The sequence below is a fragment of the Pelodiscus sinensis genome, chromosome 5, assembly GCF_049634645.1.
Source record: "Pelodiscus sinensis isolate JC-2024 chromosome 5, ASM4963464v1, whole genome shotgun sequence".
NCBI lineage: Eukaryota > Metazoa > Chordata > Testudines > Trionychidae > Pelodiscus > Pelodiscus sinensis.
This window is the reverse complement of record NC_134715.1, coordinates 36791211-36810535: the sequence shown is the minus strand read 5'-3', so window position 1 is coordinate 36810535 and position 19325 is coordinate 36791211. Positions and strand designations below refer to the sequence as shown.

At 44.3% G+C, this 19325-nt stretch overlaps 1 long non-coding RNA gene across 1 annotated transcript in view; it reads right to left on the bottom strand.

Moving 5' to 3' along the window:
- LOC142829573 (uncharacterized) overlaps positions 1-19325 on the bottom strand; it is a 50023-nt gene that overhangs the window by 12753 nt on the left and 17945 nt on the right. The window lies entirely within an intron of this gene.

Here is a 19325-nt window from a genome sequence, read left to right as displayed (position 1 = left end):
CCCCCCCCAGCAGACCAGGGAGACGCGGAGCGGCTTTTCTCACCGCGGAGGACGCGGGCGGCGGGACCGCGGTGCGTCTCGGCGGTCCCGCTGCCCGCGTCCTCCGCAGCGAGAAAAGCCGCTCCACGTCTCCCTGGTCTGCTGGGGGGGGGGGTTAGCTCCACGTCTCCCTGGTCTGCTGGGGGGAAGCACCCCCTGTGCCGCCAGAGGCGGCAACAGTGGGGGAGGCACCCCACACTAGCGGGCCCCCGCTTCCCTCTGGTTCTTAACTAGGGGTCCGACTTAAGTCGGACTGACGTAACCCAGGGACTGCTTGTACTTACTCACTCGGAGATTTTAGCAAATACAAGATTGAAGTTGCACCAGAGGTGAAAGTAAGCAGGTGTGCTCTGGTGCGCTGCTCCAGCAAGAGCTGGCTACGCTGCAGTAAAAGCCAGCTGGGAGGTATTTAAAGAGCTGGCAGGGAACCAGGTCGCAATAGGACAGTATCTGTAAGAAATGTTAAGTTACTTTCACTGCTAAGTGGCACACAGTGAAAAATGTGAAGCCAGTACAAATGTGAACTATCAGAAATGGGCCAAAACTAGAACTTTGAATTTGAACTTATATGGATTTCTGGCCAGGGAGAAGAAGCTTATTTAGATTCTCATCCTCTGATTTCACACCAGAACTCGTTCAGAATTGGATCCAAAACCACAACTTGCTTAGAACATAAGAACATAAGAACGGCCGTACTGGGTCAGACCAAAGGTCCTTCTAGCCCAGTATCCTGTCTACCGACAGTGGCCAGCACCAGGTGCCCCAGAGAGGGTGGACCGAAGACAATGATCGAGCAATTTGTCTCCTGCCATCTTTCTCCAGCCTCTGAAAAACAGAGGCCAAGGACACCATTTTATCCCCTGGCTAATAGCCTTTTATGGACCTAACCTCCATGAAATTATCTAGCTTCTCTTTAAACTCTATTATAGTCCTAGCCTTCACAGCCTCCTTTGGCAAGGAGTTCCACAGGTTGACTACACGCTGTGTGAAGAACTTTCTTTTATTCGTTTTAAACCTGCTACCCATTAATTTAATTTGGTGTCCTCTAGTTCTTCTATTATGGGAACTAATAAATAACTTTTCTTTATCTGCTCTCTCCACACCACTCATGATTTTATAGACCTCTATCATATCCCCCCCTCAGTCTCCTCTTTTCTAAACTGAAAAGTCCCAGTCGCTTTAACCTCTCCTCACATGGAACCCGTTCCAAACCCCTAATCATTTTAGTTGCCCTTTTCTGAACCCTTTCCAAGGCCAAAATATCTTTTTTGAGGTGAGGTGACCACATCTGTTCACAGTATTCAAGATGTGGGCGTACCATAGTTTTATATAGGGGCAGTAAGATATTCTGTGTCTTATTTTCTATCCCTTTCCTAATAATTCCTAGCAACCTATTTGCCTTTTTGACCGCCGCTGCACACTGCGTGGAAGTTTTCAGAGAACTGTCCACGATAACTCCAAGATCCCTTTCCTGATTTGTCGTAGCCAAATAAGCCCCCATCATACTGTACATATAGTTGGGGTTATTTTTTTCAATGTGCATTACTTTACACTTATCCGCATTAAATTTCATTTGCCATTTTGCTGCCCAATCACTGAGTTTGGTGAGATCTTCTTGGATTCCCTCACAGTCTGCTTCTGTCTTGACTATCCTAAACAGTTTGGTATCATCCACAAACTTACTACCTCACTGCTTACCCCCTTTCTCCAGATCATTTATGAATAAGTTGAAAAGGATTGGTCCCAGGACTGACCCTTGGGGTACACCACTAGTTACCCCTCTCCAATCTGAAAATTTACCATTTATACCTACCCTTTGTTTCCTGTCTTTTAACCAGTTCGCAATCCAAGAAAGGACCTTCCCTCTTATACCATGGCCATGTAATTTACACAAGAGCCTTTGGTGAGGGCCTTGTCAAAGGCTTTCTGACAATCCAAGTATACTATATCTACTGGATCCCCTTTATCTGCATGCTTGTTAACACCTTCAAAGAACTCTAACAGATTAGTAAGACAGGCTTTCCCTTTACAGAAACCATGTTGACTTTTGTCCAACAAATTATGTTCTTCTACATGGTTCACAATTTTATTCTTTACTATTGTTTCGACTAATTTGCCCGGTACTGAAGTTAGACTTACCGGTCTATAATTGCCAGGATCGCCTCTAGAGCCCTTTTTAAATATTGGTGTCACGTTGGCTACCTTCCAGTCATTAGGTACGGAAGCCGATTTAAAGGATAGGTTACAAACCACAGATAATAGCTCAGCAATTTCCCATTTGAGTTCTTTTAGAACCCTTGGATGAATGCCATCCGGTCCTGGAGATTTGTTAACATTAAGTTTTTCTATTTGTTCCAAAACCTCCTCTAATGACACTTCAATTCGGGACAGTTCCTCAGATTCATCACTCACAAAGGACGGTGCAGATTCGGGAATCTCCCCAACGTCCTCAGCCGTGAAGACTGAAGCAAAGAAATCATTTAGTTTCTCCGCAATGGCTTTATCGTCCTTGATTGCTCCTTTTATAGCTCGATCATCTAGGGGACCCACAGGTTTTTTAGCAGGCTTCCTGCTTCTATTGTACTTAAAAAACATTTTGTTATTTCTTTTTGAGTTTTTGGCTAGCTGTTCCTCAAAATCTTTTTTTGCTTTTCTTATTACATTTTCAAACTTGATTTGACAGTGTTTATGTTCCTTTCTATTTATCTCACTAGGATTGGACTTCCAATTCTTAAAAGATACCTTTTTGTCCCTCACTGCTTCTTTTACATGGCGGTTAAGCCACGGTGACACTGTTTTAGGTCTCTTGCTATGTTTTTTAATTTGGGGTATACATTTAAGTTGGGCTTCTATTATGGTGTCTTTAAAAAGTTTCCATGCAGCTTTCAGGGATTTGGCTCTAGTCACTGTGCCTTTTAATTTCTGCTTAACTAACCTCCTCATTTTTGTGTAATTTCCCTTTTTGAAATTAAATGCCAGGACTGCTGGACTGCTGAGGTGTTCTTCCCACCACAGGAATGCTTATTTCCTGGATTCAGTTTAGATGCAGCTAGAATCACTGAACAAGAGGCCTAGATTTCAGTGCCCTTTGATCTCTACCTCATACCTCACCCTGACTGTAGTTTGCAGAATTCAACCTGAGAGACGACCCCTTCACACTACTCTGGCACTGTAATTTACACCTTTCTTAAGTTTCCGTTTCACTGCCTTTCTTGTTAAGGGATCTTAAATGTAAATGAGCATCTGACCCTAAATTTGTTCTACACCAGAAAACTTCCTCATTTTCATGGCTGAAAAGAAATTTTGTGCTGGTTTGAGATCATAGCTATTTTAAAAGGTTTCTTATTCTTTATGGCAGTGTTTCTGAAAGTGCTCCGCAAAACCACTCTGAGAAACACGTTAACTGGCCACTCCGGTTTGTTTATTTACTGGCACCATGGCCACGGAGCCTCGGGGCTCCCATTGGCTCCATTTCGCTCTTTGCAGCCAAACACTTTGAGAAACACATTAACTGGCCACTGCACCAGTAAATAAACAAACCGGGGCGGCCAGTTATGTGTTTCTCAAAGTGGTTTCACAGAGCACTTTCAGAAACACTAATTTATAGAGCATTAAATTGTCAAAAATTAATGGTTAAAGCTCCATAGTTGCTCATAAATGGAAGCCAAATTTGAAGAGATATGACGCCAATCTTACTTACACCAGTGTATAAATTAGATTAAATACAACTGATTTCAGCAGAGCTCCACCTGTGTAAATCAATGTAACAGATCAGAATTTGGCTGAGATAACATACTCTACTACTGTATTTATTGGCAACCTTTGGGGACAATTTCTGCCCTGGGTTAGCTATGACCAATATCCTTTGAAGTCTGTTGGATTTGCACATCAGTCTGAGGAGTTTCTGATCCTAGCTTTTGGTTTTCATGTTTCCAAAGAGGGAAAACAAATCTCTCTGTAAGATTTTTCTACCTTTATATTGTGATTGGCGAACGCAGCTTAGTGATGTTCAGGACATGAAAACAAATTAACACTGAGGAAAAATGTCTGGTCAGTGATAGATTTGTAACTGAAAATCATTCTGTTATTTGTAAGTTTTGCTTGAGTCTCTTTGTTTACTGTATTGAAATTCAATGATGAACGTCAACAAAAATATTCATTTATTTTGTCAAATTTCCAAGTGAATGTTGCTTTCTGTACTTCTCAATCTCTTGTCTCAAAGCATATTGTATAAATAACTGAATGTGACACTGTTTAAACTTTACAGTAAAAAAAGGTCTATTGTGGCATTGTTCACATTGTGATGCTCCCAATGGTGGCATAAAAGCGTGAATACCAACCTCAGGGCAGACTGCTTAGAAAACAGGGCACAAACCCCAAATTGTTTGAGTTCTTAACTTAAATTTCACCAACCAACTGCTCCAAGTGCAAACTTCAGGCATTTTAACAACTTCAATGGAATCTTAGATAATTCCCAGGGATGCTCTCGTCTGTTTTGCCATGGCAGTGAATACATCATAATCACAGATGGCCCTTTAAACCAAGAATCACAGCAAGAATCACAGTTGGGGCACTACTAACTTTACAGCCGTTGAAGGTGCAAACAGCTCTTTGTGTAGACTCCTATGTCAGGAAGTATCAGAGAAGTAGCCGTGTTAGGCTGTATCTGCAAAAGCGACAAGGAATCCTGTGGCATCTTATAGACTAACAGATGTATTGGAGCATAAGCTTTCGTGGGCAAAGACCCATTTCGTCAGATGCATGTAGTGGAAGTTTCCAGAGGTAGGTATAAATGTACAGGCCAGAATAAGGCTAGAGATGACGAGGTGGATCCAATCAGGGAGGATGAGGCCCACTTCTAGCAGCTGATGTGGAGGCGTGAAAACCAAGAGAAGAGAAATTGCTTTTGTAGTTGGCTAGCCATTCACAATCTTTGTTTAATCCTAGGTTGATGGTGTCAAATTTGCAGATGAACTGTAGCTCAGCAGTTTCTCTTTGAAGTCTGGTCTTGAAGTTTTTTTGCTGCAGGATGGCTACCTTTAAATCTGCTACTGGGTGTCCAGGGACATTGACGTGTTCACCTACAGGTTTTTGTATATTGCCATTCCTAATATCTGATTTGTGTCCATTTATTCTTTTACGTAGGGACTGTCCAGTTTGGCTGATGTATACAGCAGAGGGGCATTGCTGGCGCATGATGGCGTATATTACATTGGTAGATGTGCAGGTGAATGATGGTGTGGCTGATCTGGTTAGGTCCTGTGATGGTGTGGCTGGTATAGATATGTGGGCAGAGTTGGCACTGAGGTTTGTTGCATGGATTGGTTCCTGAGTTAGACTTACTGTGGTGCAGTGTATAGTTGCTGGTGAGAATTTGCTTCAGGTTGTCTGGTTGGCTGAGGGCGAGGACTGGCCTGCCTCCCAAGGCCTGTGAAAGTGAGGGATCATTGTCCAGGATGGGTTGTAGATCACTGATGATGCGTTGGAGAGGTTTTAGCTGAAGACTGTAGGTGATGGCCAGTGGTGTTCTGTTGGTTTCTTTGTTGGGCTTGTTTTGTAGTAGGAGGCTTCTGGGTACATGTCTGGCTCTGTAAATCTGTTTCCTCACTTCCTCGTCTGGGTATAGTAGTTTCAAGAATGTTTGCTGAAGATCTTGTAGGTGTTGGTCTCTGTCTGAGGGGTTGGAGCAAATGCGGTTGAACCTTAGTGCTTGGCTATAGGCAATGGATCGTGGGCAGGGGCGGATATAGGGCAGGGCGAGCGGGGCGGCCGCCCCGGGCCCCGTGCTTCAAAAAGCCCCGCGCATGTGCCGTGGCGCCACAGCGCATGCGCATGGAGTCACTGCACATGCGCCGTGGCAAAGGGGGGGCCCTGCAGAATTATGCTGCCCGGGGCCCCGCAAAACGGTCATCTGCCCCTGATCATGGGGGAGGGATAGCTCAGCGGTTTGAGCATTAGCCTGCTAAACCCAGGGTTGTGAGTTCAATCCTTGAGGAGGCCATTTAGGGATTTGGGGCAAAAATTTATCAGGAGTTGTACTTGGTCTTGCTGTGAAGGCAGGGGACTAGACTCAATGACCTTTCAAGGTCCCTTCCAGTTCTAGGAGATAGGCAATCTCCATTAATTAAAATTAAGTGTAGTGTGTCCGACATGGAAGCTGGAGGCATGAAAGTAGGCATCACGGTCGGTAGGTTTTTAGTATAGGGTGGTGTTTATGTGACCATCACTTATTTGCACAATAGTGTCCAGGAAATGGATCTCTTGTGTAGACTGGTCCAGGCTGAGGTTGATGGTGGGGTGGAAGCTGTTGAAATCGTGGTGGAATTCTTCCAGAGTCTCCTTCCCAGGGGTCCAGATGATGAAGATGTCATCAATATAGCGTAGGTAGAGAACGAGCGTTAGTGGACAAGAGCTGAGGAAGCGTTGTTCCAGGTCAGCCATAAAATGTTGGCAAATTGTGGGGCCATGCGGGTGCCAAGCGGTGCCACTGATTTGGAGGTATATATTGTCATGAAATCTGAAATAGTTGTGTGTGAGGATAAAGTCACAGAGCTCAGCCACCAGTTGTGCTGTGGCATCATCAGCAGGGCTTGACAAATCGCTGAATATACTCACCCGTGGCGAGTAGATTTCAGCCAGTTGCTCCGTGCACCCCATTCACCAGCGCTTCATGCATGCGCAGTGCCGGTCTGGTGCATGCATAGTGCAGGGCTGGTGAGTGGCTCTTGCCGGGGTTTGTCAAGCCCTGATCATCAGGGATACTGTTCCTGACAGCTTGCATTCCATCTATGTGTGGGATGTTTGTGTAGAGAGCCTCTACATCCATGGTGGCTAGGATGGTGTTTTCTGGAAGATTACCAATGCACTGTAATTTTCTCAGGAAATCGGTGTCACGGAGATAGCTGGGAGTGCTGGTGGCGTAGGGTCTGAGTAGAGAGTCCACATATCCAGACAGTCCTTCAGTGAGAGTGCCAATGCCTGAAAAGATGGGGTGTCCAGGATTTCCAGGTTTGTGGATCTTGGGTAGTAGATAGAGCCCTGACAGGGGCTATTCTAAGGGTGTATTGATTTGTTCCTGTGCTTGTGTGGTGTGATAGGAGATAAGGTGGCTAGCTCAGCCAATTAACCACCTAGGCTGCACCTCAAGGAGGAGCCCAGGAGCAATGAGGAATAATTAAAGGATGATGCTCACCTGGACAGGCACAGGTCGGGCTTGTATAAAGCCAGATAGCTGAGGGAAGAAAGGAGCTGTAGGGAGGCAATCTGTAGTCAGTCTCTCTGAGGCTAGGGTGAGGCGATGCTCATAGGTGAATAGAGCCTGATAAAAGGCAATATGGAAAGAAGTCCAGGGTAACAGCAGCAACCTACAGGCCACAAGGAGGCACAGTAGAATGAAAGAGAGTACCCTATAACACCAAAGAAAATGTCTTCCTAACCCCCCATTAATTAGAAACTGGCTTATGCCTTGAACCCGGAAGCTTTATAGACCTAAAGGTCTTGCATTTTCTTTATCCTAATTATTATAACTTGTTATAGTCTTGTCCTTAAGAATGTCCACTTTTTTCTAAGTGCAAGTAAGTTCCTGACTTCCCTCATTTGACCATGAATTCTACAGTCTAGCTGTGTGCCATGCAGAAGTATGTCTAGTGCTATCCCACTGGTGCAATTACTAACAGTTTAATTCTTTGATATGGAGGATTGATTTTTATGCAGTCAATCTGGGCATTACTAACCGCCACTTACCTTTCCGACTATTGTACAATATGAATAGAAGCTAATTGTATGCTCACTAAGAAAACTTAATAAGCATTTTAACAGTTCCAGTACTGAAAACATGTCTAACTCATTGTAGGTGAGTCATACCACTGATTTAAATCAAAACACCCCTACACATAAAGTTACCCATGTAAGGTGGAATTCACAACATATTTAGGTGCCTACATACCCAACAGTGCTAACCCTGGGAGTTTAGATGCTTAAATCCCAGTCTTAGGCTCTACTGTGATCTAGGAATCTGCCACTGAACATTTTAAGTGCCTAAACTCATGTGGTGACCCCTAGTTCAGGGCAAAAGTGGCCTAAATTTCTACTTCTGAGCATGTGCACTGATGTCTCACTCCAGGCATCTCACAAAACTGGGTGACTGGGCAACAAAATGAAAGATGAAATTCAAAGTTGATAAATGCAAAGAAATGCACATTGGAAAACATAATCCCAACGGAATATATAAATTATGGGGTCTAAATTAGCTATTACCACTCAAGAAAGAGATTTTGGCATCACGGGGGAGAGTTCTCTGAAAACATCTATTCAGTGTGCAGTGGCACTCAAAAAAAAAAAAAAAAAAGCAAACAATGTTAAGAATCATTATAAAAGGGATGGAGAATAAGACAAAGAATATCTTATTGCCTCTGTATAAATCCATGGTACACCTACATCTTGAGTACTGCACGCAAAAAATACACTGACATTAGGAAAGATTCAGAAAAGGCCATCAGACTATTAGGGGTGTAGAATGGTTGCCATATGAGAAGAGATTCAAAAGACTGGGCTTTTCATATTAGAAAAGAGATGACTAAGTGGGGGATATGTTAGAGGTCTATAAAATCATGACTGGTGTGGGGAAAGTAAATAAGGAAGACATAATAGGGATCACCAAATGAAATTACTAAGCAGTAGCTTTAAAACAAAGGAAGTATTTTTCACACACTATACAATCAACCTGTGGAACTCCTTGCCAAAGGCTGTTGTGCAGGCCAAGATTTTAATAGGGTTCACAAAATAATTTGATAAGTTCATGGAGGATAGTTTCATCAATGGCTATTAGCAGTGATGTTGTCGTTAGCCTCTGTTTGTTAAAAGCTGGAAATGGGCCATAGAGGTGTGTTGAATGGGAGGAGTGCTGTCCTTTTCTAAACATCCCAGCATTCAGTAACTAACGGATTAAACCCAGGTAGCTAGGAAGTGTTGGCAGGGATCCAGGAGAACCAATGGGAAGAAAGTGTTGAGATTTGAATTGAAAGGGATTCTGCCTGCTGCTTGTCTTTTGGGGAGTTCAAATCAGGAGCTATGGGAACAAGATGACTTGAACTAGGCTGGAATACCATGCCTAGAAAAGAATAGCAGGACTGGAATTGGACTGGACCTTGGAAGTACAGATATGTGAGTAGATACGGAATGTTTTTAGTTGGACGTGATCAGGTTATTTTCTTTGTTTTGTTGTTTCGTTAAATTCCTCTGTGCTGAGTCCAAGTACCCCCGCCTCCCCCACCCATACACTGTAACTAAAGCTGAATCCCAGGGAAGCAATTCTATTTTTCTCAGTTGCTTTATAACACCTAACAACCAAGTATGCTTTATCAAGTGTCTCTTTTTGTTTTGTTAATAAAATCACCTTTTTTAAGACTATGAAATAGTCTGGGAGATGAAAATTCTGTAGTTGCACTGAATAGAACATATGTAGGATGGTGGAAGTTGGAGAAATGGACATGCTACCTAATTTCCCCTGCATTAGCTGCATTTGTCAGCAATCAAATGTAAACTGCAAGGATGCTTTTTTTTAAGCTGGGCCCAAATAGGTGCTGACACTTGATAGAGAAGAAATCCTTGAGATCAGGAATGGGAAGAAGTGAATTCTTGTGTCACATCTAAGATGCATAGATTTTTGTTTGCTACTGAAGCAAAGCACTAAAACAATTTCTCTGAAACTACAAGGCTTTTTCTTCTTAGGAAGGAAGGAAATAACGTTGGCTCATTTCACAGAAGAGTACTAAAGCACTCCAAATGGATACTGAAGACTGAATAGGGGCTTGGTGATTTTTTTTTTTTTTGGAAGAATCAGATTATTGAAAAATTATTGAACGCGATCCTGTTAATTTGTGTGATGGGGCAGCAGCACCCTGCACTGCCAAGAGTGGCGGTGCGGCCCTCTTGGCCATGCTCCCGGCTGGCGGGGCTAGATCCAGCAGGCGCTAGGACCCAGAAAGAAGGCCGGGCGCTGCGTGCACTGATGCAGAACACCCAGTGCCGGACACAGCCAGGGGAACCAGTGCCGGCAGATAAAGTGGCCGGGATTGGGACCAGGATGGGTGGGGGGAGGCGGAATAACATGCCGGACAGGTAGGGCCAGCAACACAATTTATTTGCATATTCATCATTTGCTTAATGAATATGCAAATGAATGTTACCAGTCCTCCAAAAGCTTGTGAATGGGTTTACTGGTCCCCAGTATCAAAAAGATTGGGAACCATTGCTCTAATATAAGGTAACAGTCTGAAATTTTCCCATAGCAGGATGGGTGGGCACTGAATTTGAGGAAAGATAAGAGCATTATTGGATAGTATGATAAAGATGTCTCCCCTGTACACAAGAGCAGGTACAACAAGTTAAAAGAATTTTGATCTGTGTTAGAAGGGGGTAGAAAAATGTGCTAATCTAAAACATTCCGGTATGTGGAAAAATCTGAATACTCTTATAGAGTATATTACTTCTCTGAGATTACTTTTCTCACAATTATCTTCCATTTCAGCTGTACTCTTTAGAGGAAGAAGGCAGCATGATAATTAAGTGCAGTTGCTCTCAATTCTTGCCCTTAAAAATCACTTCCTCAGTGCTTTGCCAGCACATAGTCAGATGCAGTGCCTGCTCTAAAGTGCTTGTAGGCTAAGGGCCGGATCCTACAAACAGATCTCTTTATAAGATACCTACCTCTGTGGGAAGCCTCACTGACATCAGAGGGGGTCAGCAAAAGGGCAGAATTCCATCTTTGTGGGTCTGTGTCCAGGTTCAGGACTATGAAGACAAGAGGCACCACAAAGATTCAGGAAGAGGAGACCACAGGAATGCAGTAGTGGACAGCAGAGATTCATATACGAATGGCTTGAGGTGATGACTTGAATGCTTAGTGAGACTGCAAAACCCAGGATTATTTCGCTCTGAAAAGGAAAGCACTAGAAGGACTTTAACTGAGAGGTAAGATAATGAAGGGTACAGTAGACGTATATAAATAGCACTCTCCTTCTTCTTTCTTATTGGACCTACCAAAGCTATTGGCAAGTAATATAAACAAGCAATGCTACTTAGTGTATTACTAGCCTGTGGAACTCCTACAAATGTAGGTGGCAATTAAAAAAAAAAAGGCTGTAATGTAACGAATACATGTAGGGATGTTTTGAATCACCTTGAGAGGTGGGTAGTCTGAAGTAAACATTCTTGCCTGGATTCCACTGTCCTGGCTTGTAGATCCTTAAAACTATAGTGGGCTAAAACGTCATGCACAAAGATTGCAACAATTAACTTTTTGGTGCTCTCTATTGAAATCCTACACCCTGAGTTCAGCATTTTATGATCCCTCTACAATGCACGGCAAAAGTAGGGCATCTAGGAACGGGATTCAGAGACGCCAGCAGCCTCAAGGTATGTCTCCACTTCAAATTGGGGGAAGGGAGGGGATTTCTAGCTCAGCGATGTGCTCCTGCTAGCTCTGACTGAACTATAGGGCTAAACTTAGAATGTCACCACAGTGATTGAAGGGACTAGCCATCCTATGTCTATGCCTACTGTCTCCTGGATACGTATCCTAAGCTAATCAAAAGGAAATGCCAGGGAGCGGCGTAAGCATGTGACAGCCCCTCAAAAAGATGAAGAGATTTAATTTGGAGCTGGAAGGAGGCACCTATCTCTGCTTAGACTTTACATCTGTGATCCCTATTCTCGTGTCAGCATTTTAAACCAGGTCATACTGCTCTCATGAAACCTGAGAGGGATCCCATCTGGATGCATTATAGCCCAATAGTTAGGACTTTCACCTGGCGTGTGAGCCTCCTCCCTCCCACCTCAAGTTGGAGTCCCTGCTCTAAATCAGGCAGATGGGAGAACTGAAGAAAGGACTCCCAGATCACAGATGAATGGCCTATCTACTGGGTATTCTAGGTCCTAGGACACACACACCCCACCCACGAAATCTTCCACTCTATGGGTATGTCTACACTACAGCGCTAATTCGAACTAATTTAGTTCGAATTAGTTAATTCGAACTAAGCTAATTCGAACTAACGCGTCTAGAACTAAAAACTAGTTCAAATTAGCGTTTTGCTAATTCGAACTAGCATGTCCACATTAAGTGGACCCTGAACAGGGCTTAAGGATAGCCGGAAGCAGTGCCGGCAGGGCATCAGAGGAGGACTTAGAGCGTGGAGATGCTGTCTCAGGCTAGCCGAGGGCTGTGCTTAAAGGGTCTCGACCCCCACCCTGGACAGACAGTTCTCAGGGGTGCCCCGCTTGAAAACCAGTCCTGGCTTGGAGTGCCCGGAGTGCCCACACTGGGCACATCACACCACTCGGCCATCAGCCCGGCTGCACTTGCCGCAGGCTGCCATCTGTGGAGAGGGGGCAATTGGGGGGCTGCAGGAGAGCTTCCACCCCCAGAAGCCCACAGAACCAGCCCAGTCCTCCCCATCGGGGGCTCGTGCCCCATTCCTCCCTCACCTTCTTCCACTTACCCTTCCCTAGCCCCTCTTCTTGATGTACAAAATAAAGGACAATTGTGTTCAAAAATGGAATCTGTCTTTATTGAACAAAACTGGGGGAGACTGGGAAAAGGAGGTGGGAGAGGGGAAGAGAGAGGCTGGGAGAGGGGAGGGCAACTAAAATGATCAGGTCCCATATGAAGAAAGGCTAAAGAGACTGGGAGTTTTCAGCTTAGAAAAGAGTAGACGGAGGGGGGACAGGATAGAGGTCTCTAAAAGCAGGAGAGGGGTGGAGAGGGTGCATACAGAAAAGTTCTTCATTAGTTCCCATAAAGAAGGACTAGAGGACACCAAAGGAAAGGAATGGGTAGCAGGCTTCAAACTAGTAACAGAAAGTTGTTCTTCACAAAGCAAAGAGTCAACCTGTGGAACTCCTTGCTGCAGGAGGCTGTGAAGGCTAGAACTGGAACAGAGTTTAAAGGGAAGTGAGATCAAGTCATGGAGGTTGGGTCCATGGAGTGCTATTAGCCAGGGGGTAGGAGTGGTGTCCCTGCCCAAGGTTTGTGGAAGGCTGGAGAGGGATGGCACGAGACAAATGGCTTGGTCACTGTCTTCGGTCCATCCCTCCAGGGTCCCTAGGGTTGGCCGCTGTCGGCAGACAGGCTACTGGGCTAGATGGACCTTTGGTCTGACCCAGGACGGCCATTGTAAGCTCAGGGTCGGGGGTCTCAGTGGACCCCCTTGATTCTCTTGCACACCTGCTCCTGGGTGGCCAGGCTGGCAGCTCTCCTGCCCAAGCCGGCCACTTTCCTGTGCCTAGTGCGGAGATCATGGACGAGGTCCACGATGTCCGCACTTGCCCAGGCAGGTGCCCGCCTCTTGCGGTCCCGGGCAAGCTCCCGGGAGCCGCCAGCCTGGTCCCGGGAAGAGGGGGAGGGCTGGGGGGCATCGGGTGGGTGGCTCGAGCCGTGCCAGGTGCAGGGTCTGCTGGCTGGGTGCTGGCAGGCTTGCACCTGGCACAGGCACCGTAGCCAGCCCGTGCCCCTTTAAGGGATCTGGGGCCGGGAGGGGGGCAGTAGAGTTTCCCTGGTGTTGGCCAGAGTGGCCACCAGGGAAACCTGGGGAGGGCTAGCCTCCCACTAGTTCGAATTAAGGGGCTACACACCCCTTAATTCGAACTAGCTAGTTCGAACTAGGCTTAATCCTCGTAGAATGAGGTTTACCTAGTTCGAACTAAGCGCTCCGCTAGTTCGAATTAAATTCGAACTAGCGGAGCGCTAGTGTAGCGCCTATTAAAGTTAGTTCGAACTAACGTCCGTTAGTTGGAACATACCCTAACTGCCTCTGGCTATTCCTTGGGCAGTTTTGGCCTGCTCTGAACAAACCTAACAGACAAGGCTGGGGAGAGAGGCAGGGGAACACCTGGTTTGAGAATATCAACAGGATTTAGGCACGTACGAGGGCTTTGAATAGTTTAGTGACATCACGAAGTGGGTGACTTTTGTGCCTGCCGATCAGCAGAATCTTAGGTGTCAAGGGAATGTAGGCGCGGTGACAGGGAAGGGTAAAAAGCCTGTTAAAAGGGAAAAGGGGCAGTGGAGACTGGGCAACTGGGCAACTAATTAAGGGCCAGGTGAACTGAATTGGGCTCCCACAGGGCCTCTTTAAAAGCCTTCCCTAGGGCAGGAGGAGGAGTGTGGAGAGGAGTAAGCAACCTAGTGATAAGACAACTCAGAGAGGAGGAACAGGAGGAACCTGCAGCCCTGCTAAAGGCTGTAGGGGAAGATGAGGGGCTTGAGCAGGGAGTGTTGAATGGCTCCCTATCCCCACAGGGCTAGAAGAAGGCTTACTACGCCACTGTGACTGGCCCAGGGCTTCAGCCCCATGCGCTATTCTTTATGCTGAGGGCCAGGAAGGCCCAGGGCTAAAAACTCTGCAAGGGAGGGCCCAGCTGCAGGCCTCAAAGGGTGAGAGAGAGGATGGAAGAGGGGTCAGGGTCCCAGGAGGGGGACTAACTAACCGGCAAGTTAGTTGACGAGTGGAGGTTTTTCAGAATCTCCGTGATATCTAACTGCTGGACTTGAGTGTCTAAGTCCCTTTGTGTATCCTAGCCCCTAGTTCAAGGTCATACAGGAGTTCTCCGTTGGTTGGTTTGTTTTCTTCTGTCTGGACAGAGTTACCTGCCAATTATTTCAGCTTCAAATAGTGACTTTTAAGAAATGGAAATTGAAATCTGTTTTCTGAAAGGTTTTTGAATGGCATCAAGCTTATCTGTTTTCAAATACCATGCAATTAACCTGTCAGTTAAGAAATACAGCACTTGGCAATGGGGGGACAAAAGATGCAAAATCTTACAAAAATGGATGTTGCAATAGGGTTTTTAGCCCTCTGCCTCGGTATTTTGCCAATAGACTTGGCTATTATTGGTTTAACCACAACTTCTACTGCAAGCTTGGAGGGTTATAACAGTTAGCTGGTATTAACTATAATGTTTTACCTGTGGCCAAAAGCACATAGTTACAACACTTGATGCATTGTGATGGTTCCTGGGGTACCCTGACAGCCTGCTCACAGCACTGTGGCCTCATCCTGTTTTCATTAACCTGGATACTCCTTGCAGGGCACCCTCCAATCCAGAGTCTCTCCTGGGCTGTGTCTAGACTGGCCAGTTTTTCCAGAAAATCAGCCGCTTTTCCGGAAAAACTGGCCAACTGTCTACACTGGCCGCTTGAATTTCCGCAAAAGTACTGACTTCCTACTGTAAGCAATCAGTGCTTTTTGCGAAAATACTATACTGCTCCCGTTTGGGCAAAAGTCCCTTTTGTGCAAAACTTTTGCGCAAAAGGGCCAGTGTAGACAGCTCGGATTTGTTTTCCGCAAAAAAGCCCCGATCGCGAAAATGGCGATCGGGGCTTTTTTCCGGAAAAGCGCATCTAGATTGGCATGGACCCCTTTCCTCAAAAACACTAGTCCGTGCCAATCTAGATGCTCTGTTCCGAAAATGCTTTTAACGGAAAACTTTTCTGCTAAAAGCATTTGCAGAAAATCATGCCAGTCTAGACATAGCCCAGTCTTTCTCACTCGGTCCTAGCGGAACTTAAGTTGGCTACCTCCACAGAGACAGCATACACACAGACCTACTACATTACTTGAGGAGTTTACTTTTCAGTTTAATACACAGCACTGGGATGGTTTTGTAGTAAGCTACAAATTAATTATTAATAAAGAATACATTTAAGTGATATGAACAGAAGAGACAGGTATGCTTACAAGTAAAACCAAACACACTTTCTAGTGACTAATATAGAATTTGACCAAGCTACAAATCTTAGTCTACAATTATAGCCTGTTTTCATCTACTTTTGCCTCCTGCGTCAAAAGCATCTATTTGTCATGAAATCTAATGGACAACAGGGAGCAGCACTCCCTCCAGGTCTTCCAACAGTTCCTTAGATCCTCAAAGTTTTTTTTTTTTTTCACTAGGGAGCTAGTATCTTAAGTTGACAGTCTCTTGTTACTATATATAATTTTGCAGTGTAAATGATCTTTCTGTGATCATCAGTGCAAAAATATTCAATTGCTCTTGGACACAGATAGCTTGGTTTGTGATTAGCCAACTCACTGAGGGTATGTCTACATATCAAAGTTAATTTGAAATAACCGCCATTATTTTGAATTAACTTTAATAGCATCTACACAGGCAAATCGTTATTTCGAAATACATTCGAAATAGCAGAGCGCTTATTTCAAATTTGGTAAATCTCATTCTATGAGGAATAACTCCAAATTCGAAATAGCTAAATTGAAATAAGCGCTGTGTAGACGCTTATTTCGAAAAAGGGGGCCTCCAGCCATCATTTCACATCATGCTAGTACTAATGATAAGCTTGTTATTACCTTTCAAATGACATAGTATCTTGTAATATGTCTGTAAGATGAGTTACAGGATAGGGGTTGTACCAAGCATGAATGTTAATAAGTATAGCATTACTGCAACTGGCTCTACTTTTGAGATGGAGAAAGATTGGCTGTCGTGCTAGCTAGAAGGCAGTGAAGGGACCCGCTGGTGTACTGCACATAGACGATGTAAACAAGAAAACATTGTATGAAATACCCTTTTATTCTTTTAGAGAGTCTGTTCCATCAAAGTAAGCAGGAAGAATACACTGATGCTCAGTGAAAGTCATGAGAGGTGGTTGATTTTATAGTTCTTTCTATTCTTTTTTATAACTTTCACAGATTATTTACATCCAGAAAAGATTTCCTATATTGTCCCACAGGACATTAAAATGAAAAGCCTACTTTTTGCTCAGGGTAAAGCTGCATGTTGATCCCAGTGACCCATCAGGAAGGTGAAGCTAAATTGATGAGTGATTAGCAAGGCTAGAGAGGAAGAAGCTATTGCAATCAAGAAAGGAGATTGTTACAGCTGTCATTCAGGTTGTCTTTGTGTTGCCGGAAAGAAAAGGTCAGGTGTTTTAGAAATATTACAAAGGAAGAAATGTCAATATTTGGAGAAAGGTGAGGGACTGCGAGGAGTTAAAGATAGCCTCCATATTATGGGTCTGAGTGTCCCAGAAAAGGCTGTTGGCATTGACAGATAGGGGAGTATGAGCAAGAACCTAGTTATGAAAGCTGAATGAGACCTCAAGAAGAGATGTTGAGAGACAGGACTTAGGAGGCTAGATGGATGCAAAGAAGCAAAAGTGGACAAGTAGATCTGAAAGTCCTTAATAAAGGAAAAGTTAGTTGTAGCCTCATTAGTATAAGAGCTTATGTAGGTCTTGTTCACTTTAACATTTTTGAAGTTGGGTTTTTTTTTATTGAACTTTGTCAGTAGACAATAAGGTTCTCCTTGGTGTTTCAGCTGCATTTTGGTAGAGCAGTCTTTTAGTCTGCCTTTCTAAAAAGCAAGGATTTAAAGTGAGTGCAAAGCAGGAAATTGAATTATTAAATTGTACATGACCTTTTGCAAATATCACCTTCTATTCTTGCTTCAGGCCATTCAGAAAACTGTTGATTAGTGCACTGGAATTTTACTGCAACTGCTTAAGGACTCAGTGATTTCTTTCTGAGACTTCCGTGAAGTTAGTTGTGTGTGGGGTTTTTTTTAACAGCTATTGATGTGTAGGAACTGAGAATCTGTGCTGCTACTGTTGAATTGGTGTGTTTTGCTTTCTTTTTAATTTTAAAGTTTAATTGCACGAGCCCCTAGTCCCTGATGTTGGTTGCTTTAATGACACTTGTTGCTGAAGTCTTTTGGTAGTTTTTCCATCTTTTTAATTCTGTTTTTGATGCCAGACTTCAGTTTAATTATTTAGACAAGATAGATGCTATCTTTGAAAACGCCTGCTTGTACAGCCTCCATAGAGAACATTTTCTGTGCGTGTTGGATTACTGTTAACATGCTGTCTTGCCAGAACGGTGCTGTTGTTCTTATTGACTTGTTTCTATGCAGCTGTGGTGAACAGACCCACGCAAACCCTTTCAAATTTGACTTGAGGGAGGCTTTCAGATTTTCTGTTTTAAAAGCAGTTCTCCTGCATTCACAGTCTCTGAAGTGTGAAAAGGATCCTGTTTGAGTTAGTCATAGATCATTGCAAATGAACAAACTTTATTTTAGCCCAGCCCCGGGGCTGGTGACAACCTTTGCTGGGCCCTGGGCAATGTGGGGGTGTAAGCTCTGCTCTGGGCCCCAGGAAGGGGTGAGGCCTCAAGCGGAAGGGGCAGGGCTAGAGTCAGCCAGACCTCAGCACTGCCTGGACCATGCTGCATGTGGCTCCGGCAGCAATTAAAAAGGTAACTGTCATCTTCTTCCTGTCAGTGACTTGGCCTTATCCAACCTTCTTGGGCAGGTTCAACAGAAGCGAAATAAGGACTCAGTCTCTAATTCAGCCACCAAAATGTAAAATGATAATGATTCAGCAGTAATGAGAGCATGCTCAATATCAGAGGGAATAAAATAAATTAATAATGTATGAGGTCACTGCCTCTTAGAGTGACTGATATGGGGATTTGTCAGAAGACTTTTTTGAAAAGTATTTTCCTGGCTGGATCAGAGGACAGTTAAAATGTAGCCTTGTCAAGAAACCAAATGAAGTTGTTACTGAGGCACTGGACTTACCAACTATCATAATATCGGACCAGGCCAGTCAGTCAAGGGGAAATATCATGAAACTTGCCCTGTTGCCTTATTCTACAAATCTGGCTAGAATGCACCATAAAAGCGGCCGGATGAAGCATAAGAGTATCTGGATCATTTCAACAGATATTTTGTAGGCATAAGCAAACTTTGAACAAGCAGTTAAGGCTCAGAAAAAGACCAATGGGAGTTCATCGGTGGCTGGAAAGTTCTGCTCATAATTTTCTTTGACAAATTCACCTTCTCTAGAAACCAAAGCATTATGAAAAGCCCTAAATTTTCCTGTTCTTTGTCAAGTGAAAATTCCCCTTGCGAAAACCCCCTAAACTATAAACAAGCAAACATTTCCTGTGCGAGGGTATAACTTTAACATTGGGGCCACGGGTGTTTTCAGGTAGGGATATTTTTGGCAAGCCCTTATAGAAGAAGAAACGAATATTGGGTGAGAAAAGAAATGCTGAACATACTGGAAGCACATTTCCTTGCTGCTGCTTTGTATTCTTGATTTCTCTGTACACTGCCTCCATCTGCAAGCACATCCCTCCTTAGCTGACACTGACTCGAGTCCCAGATTATTTTGTAAATCCAGATCTCTTTGCCTTCTCCTACCCTCTCCGCTACACAGATCATCTGTGTATCGATTTTTCTTAGTACTCATTCACCCACTCTAAACTCCT